Below are 6,067 nucleotides of genomic sequence, written 5' to 3'. Positions count from 1 at the left end.
GTATTGCTGGTGAGAAGATAGAACAAGACAACTTTTCTGTAAAGAAACCTGGCAATACTTGCTGAAACTGTGTATGCATTTTCTCTGGGCCCAGAAATTCCAGTTCTAGGAATTAAACCATACAAAAATTATGTGCAGGACCAGGCAAAGGCATGTAGTAACCATGACATTCACTGCAGGATTCTCTACAGTAGGAATTTGAAGCAAAGTAGGCATCAGGGAAATCAACTATGCTAACAGACTACAGAGAATATCAGTCAGCAGCCAGAAACAAGGAACCGTAACACAGGATATATATATTTCCTTTCTATCTACATATATATATATATATAAATATGTGTACACACAAAGCATCAGTAAGTCTAATTTTAACAAAGTTACATAGATACAGATATGCAAGCACATATATCCAACATATTAACCTGGATGTCAACGGTGACGATGAGGAAATGGTTATGAAGATCAAGGCTGAGGAGAAAGACACAGCACCCACAGCACAGTGGTTCTGGCGCTGGCCAAATGCACCAAGGGTGGCGGGTTTGAACCCGGCACGGGCCAGCTAAACAACAATGACAACTACAACAAAAAATAGCTGGGCGTTGTGGCAGGTGCCTGTAGTCTCAGCTACTGGGAGGCTCAGGCAAGAGAATCACTTAAGCCCAAGAGTTTGAGGTTGCTGTGAGCTGTGACACCAAAGCACTCTACCAAGGGCAACATAGTGAGACTCTCTGTTGCCAATAAATAAATAAATACATAATAAAGAGAAAAAATGGACTAAAATGAAAGATGGGCCACGCGTGGATTAGTGACAATTCTGAGGAATGATTCACTCTCTACACCTGGTACAATGTACATTCGTTGCAGGGAATTCAAAAGATAAACAATTACAAACAATATACATTCATTGCAGGGAATTCAAAAGATAAGAAAAAAATTTTTAAAAAGGGAAGGGCTGGCTCGGCACCTGTGGCTCAATTGGCTAAGGCACCAGCTACATACACCTAACCTGGAAGGTTCGAATCCAGCCTGGGCCTGCCAAACAACAATGATAGCTACAACCAAAAAATAGCCAGGCGCTGTGGCGGGCGCCTATAGTCCCAGCTACTTGGGAGGCAGAGGCAGGAGAATCTCTTGAGCCCAGGAGCTAGAGGTTACTGTGAGATAACCAAAAATTAGCCAGGCATTGTGGTGGGTGCCTATAGTTCCAGCTACTTGGGAGGCAGAGGCAAGAGAATTGCTTGAGCCCAGGAGCTGGAGGTTGCTGTGAGCTGTGATGCCATGGCACTCTACCTAGGGTGACAGCTTGAGGCTCTGTCTCAAAAAATAAATAAATAAATAAAATACAAATAAAAAGGGAAGGGCTGGCATGAATGTAAAATGGTACAGCTGCTGTGAAAAAGTTTCATAGTTCCTTGAAAAGTTAAACAGTTACTGTATGTCCCCACAATTCCACTCCTGGGCATATATCCAAGAGAAATAACAACACATGAGTATGTTCACACAAAAACTCACACAGGACTACTCAGAGCAGCATTATTTTTTGTTTGTTTGTTTGTTTTGGATTGAATGAATAAATGTGGGGGATGCCATTTTCCACAGTGGTGCTGGAAAGGCTGGCACCTGTTTTCATTCCCTGACAGGAACCTGGGGAAGCCACCCTTAACAGTGGGGCAGGATTTAGGAGAGGAAAGGGAGGGGCCACATAAAGAGAACACACAAGGCTAGGGAAGGGCTTCTGTAATTGCCTTTAAATTCTTTTTGTTGGCTGTATCTGTTAAGTGTGATAAGATATTATTAATCTTTGGACAATCTGGCCTTGAATACCTGAATGAACTCTTGTTAGTGGGTTCACTTAGGTCTCTTCACCTCCCTAAATGCTTCTTGAATGAATGCTGGCAGAAGCATGACAAGGCCCTATAAGACAGTCCATGTATCTTTCCGGTACATTTCTTGTGAATGATTCACAAGAAAGATCCCGGAATGTTGCCTTAAACTGACCAGAATTAAGTTGCTTGATGATAAATTCTATCTGGCGGGGCGGTGCCTGTGGCTCAAGGAGTAGGGCGTCGGTCCCATATGCCAGAAGTGATGGGTTCAAACACAGTCCCAGCCAAAAACGAAAAAAAAAAAAAAATCTGGTGGATCATTTCAGTGTTGCCTTCTTTGATGAAGCAGTGTAGGATGTCTTCCATCCCCATTGCTCTCACTTCCTCCTGGATGGACAGAATAGAAAGGATGCTGTACAGAGCTCCATTCACATACGGCTGGATCTCGTGGCTTTTATGGCCAAGCAGATCTGAAAGGACTTTGAGCACGAGGCCTGCCACCTTGGCACACATGTTCTTCCCTGCATTCCGGAGGCAGAGGTTCATAAGCAAAGCCACTAAGAACTCCAGTGTGTAGTCAGACAGGCAATCAGAGTCCTTCAGAATATCAATCAGCCAGAAGATGAGACCATCTTGAAGCGATGCAGCGGGCGCCTGAGGCTGAACTTTTGCAAGGCCCCAAGGACATTATCCTGGGTGATGACATCCTTGTCCTCCTTCAGCCTTCCCTCCAGCATCCACAGCACCATTTTGTTCTGAGCAAGGTAGAGGCGACCTTCAGCTAGTGACGCAAAAGCGTTGATGAGCCTGGCCATGTACTGCCGCACCACCTCACTCTTTGCGTGCAGCAAGTGAAGCACATTTCTCTGGTTGTGGCTATGACAGTCCAAGAGGTCGTTGCTGATGTAGGCCTGCAGAACCGCCTCCCTCTGCTCTCCAGGACGGGAGGTGCTCAAGCGCCAGCGCAGAGCCTGCAACAAGAAGGCTTTTAAACGATCACTCCCCCAAATCAAATCCTTCTTCAGTTTCTCATAATCCAGGGAGGGCGGTAATGGGACATCTTTCAGTCTCACGGGTGCCAAGGAAGCTTGTAACATGCTGGAAGCCGTCCCAGGCCTTGTGAAGTCCACGCTATGAGCCAGGCTCTGCCACATCTGGTTGCTGAAGAGGCAGACACGGACACTCTGGAGGTACTCGGGAGTGATCATCTTGCCACTGACTGTGGCCTGAGAGAATCCGGCAGCTCTGCTGTGACTCCAATGAGATTGTGGTAGTCTGCTTGGATCTTACTGTACGTCTCAGGTAGGTCACTGACCTAAGTTCAGCTCTGACCAGCTGCTGGTGGAGCTGCTGCAACATCTCTTTGTTACTTTGTCCATTCTCCTTATACACTGTTAAAAGCTTCAGCGTGTTGCTATCTTTAAATATTAAAGCTAGAAACTTTTCCAACTTCAACTTTAACTCTGGAGTCCAGGAACGCTGAAAGAGTTCTTTAAACGAAGGGTGTACCATAGGGTTGGGAAGAAAAGGAAGGGCATAGAAAGGAAGAAACTCGGTGGTCTGGCTCAGCGCTGCTCCTTTGGTCTCCAGGTAGGTTTTGAAGTAAGAAATCCTTTCCTCCAGCTCCTCTCTGTCCGGTCTCCCTACGGAATGTTTCAGAGGATAGATGGCAAAATGGATGTGAAGATAGAATTCCAACTTCTGGGCAAGGGCGTCACCATTTTGGATGAAACTGGGAATGTGTTCTTCCCATAAATTGAAGAACGCCTTCTGGTCTCCATTGTCAAATGCAGAGACAAGAGCCTTCTGAATTATCAATGATTTAGAGTCCTGTAAAGATCCACCTGCTGTTTTACATAATGGTTTTCCTTTTATTTTGCATTCTTTGGAAAATGTTTTCAAGGTATCTTCAAATTCAGCAAAATCTAAATACTCTTTCACTAGTTCGAGTATTTCAGATTCATGAGCCAGAATATCCCCCATATTGAACTGTTCCTGGTAATTCTCACAGGAAAAATGTCAATACTTCGGCCGCGGACCAGCCTCCACCCTACAGCATTATTCATAATAGCTAAAAAGTGGAAACACCCCAAATATCCATCAGTGGATGAATGGATAAACAAAATGTGGTTTATGATCAAGTGATTCTCTTGCCTCAGCCTCCCAAGTAGCTGGGACTACAGGTGCCTGCCACAACACCCAGCCTTTTTTTTTTTTTTTTTTTTTTCTTAGAGACAAGGTCTGGCTCTGACTCAGGACGGTTTCAAACACATGAGCTCAGGCAATCCACCCGACTCAGCCTCCCAGAGTGCTAGGACTACAGGCATGAGCCACCACACCCAGCCGAAAGGATCACATATTGTGATCCTTTTCTATTTGTTTATTTATTATTCTATTTGTTTCCATTTGATTTGACTATTTGATTTGATTCTATTTGTTTATTATTAGCTTTGCCAAAGATAGACCACAAAAAATTGATTAAAAACTCAACTTGTTCCTCTCCACGGAAATCTTTTTTTTGAGACAGAGTTTTACTATGTCGCCCTGGGTAGAGTGGTGTCACAGCTCACAGCAACCTCAATCCCTTGGGCTTAAGCAATTCTCTTGCTTCAGCCTCCCAAACAGCTGGGACCACAGGTGCCTGCCACAGTGCCCGACTATTTATTTTGTTGTTGTTGCAGTAGTCACGTTGATTTGAGCAGGCTCAGGCCGGTTTGACCCACCAGCCTGGGTGTACGTGGCCCGTACTCTACCCACTGCGCTGCAGGTGCTGCCCATTCTCCACGGAAATCTTTAGTAAGATTTACCCACTCTGAAGAGAAACCAGACCGTACTGTATGATTTCACTGTATTTATTTAGTTTTTGAGGTTGAGTCTCAAGCTGTCACCCTGGGTAGAGTGCTGTAGCGTCACAGCTCACAGCAACCTCAAACTCTTGGGCTTAAGCGATTCTCTTGCCTCAGCCTCCCGAGTAGCTGGCACTACAGGCACCCGCCACAATGCCCAGCTATTTTTTGGTTGTAGTTACAGTTGTCATCGTTGATTTTAGCAGGCTCAGGCCAGGTTCAAATTCGCTATCCTTGGTGTATGTGGCGGTTGCTGTACCCACTGAACTACCGGCACTGCCCGTATGATTTCATTTTTGATATACTCAGAATAGGCAAATCTATAGAGACAGGAATAGAATAGTGGTTTCAAAAGTTGGAGGAAGAGACAATTTGGAGATAGTTTCTTTTGTGGGGGGGATGAAAATATCAGATTAGACTTGGAGTAATAGAATTAGATGCTGAAGATGGTTGAACAGCATTGTGACTATATTAAACACCACTGAATTATATACTTTAAAATACTTAAAATGTTGAATTTTATCTCAATAAAAGGGGGTGGGGATTTTTAATCTTACCACACACAAGCACTATTACCATTTTAGCATGTTTTATTTCAGTCTTGTTCTCTGCATAATTAGGATCATGCTATATTTAAATTTTTATGTTTTTCACTTAAAAATTAATTATAAACATTTGCCAATGTTGTTAAAAAAACTCTTGATAAACAGTAACTTTCGATAGATATATGATGTTGTATAATATGGGTGCACCAAAAGTTACTGAATGAAAAAAATAAAAAGACATGTTACTGAATGATTCTTTTACTTTAGGATCTATAGATGGCTTCCAACTTTTTACTATACAATTTCATTACTATAAATAACACTGCAATTGACCACCTTTCTGCTAACGTTAGAACTGCACAGATTTTTTTTTTTCTTTGAGACAGAGCCTTATTTTGCTGACCTCAGTAGAGTACTGTGGCATCATAGCTCACAGCAACCTCAAAGTCTTGGGCTTAAGCAATTTTCTTGCCACAGCCTCCCAAATACCTGGGATGACAGGCGCCCACTACAACACCCAGCTATACTTAGACACTGGGTCTTGCTCTAGCTCAGGCTGGTCTTCAACCCATGCACCTAGGCAATCCACCAGCCTCGAAACTGCAGATTTTTACAAATAAAATGACTGGTCAGAATTGTAAAGAATTTTTCAGCATTAAATAATTTGTTAAAGTGATTTCCAGAGAGGTTATACCAATTTACACTCCATTAGCAGTATAGGAACACCCTGAAAACTCTCCCAGCCTTGGTTTGCATTAAAGGTATATACAAATACACATTGTATATTAACATCTTTGATAATTTGGTAAGTGAAAAACTGCATTTTTCTAAAAAGGTATTACGCAAATGC

The 6,067-nt window shown here is 43.2% G+C and overlaps 1 pseudogene; it reads right to left on the bottom strand.

Moving 5' to 3' along the window:
* Positions 1–1,870: 1,870 nt before the first annotated feature.
* On the bottom strand, positions 1,871–3,809 carry LOC128563349 (lisH domain-containing protein ARMC9-like; annotated as a pseudogene).
* Positions 3,810–6,067: the final 2,258 nt, after the last annotated feature.

The sequence above is a fragment of the Nycticebus coucang genome, chromosome 13, assembly GCF_027406575.1.
Source record: "Nycticebus coucang isolate mNycCou1 chromosome 13, mNycCou1.pri, whole genome shotgun sequence".
Lineage (NCBI taxonomy): Eukaryota > Metazoa > Chordata > Mammalia > Primates > Lorisidae > Nycticebus > Nycticebus coucang.
Note: the sequence above shows the minus strand (reverse complement) of the source record. Positions and strands in the feature narration are given on the sequence as shown.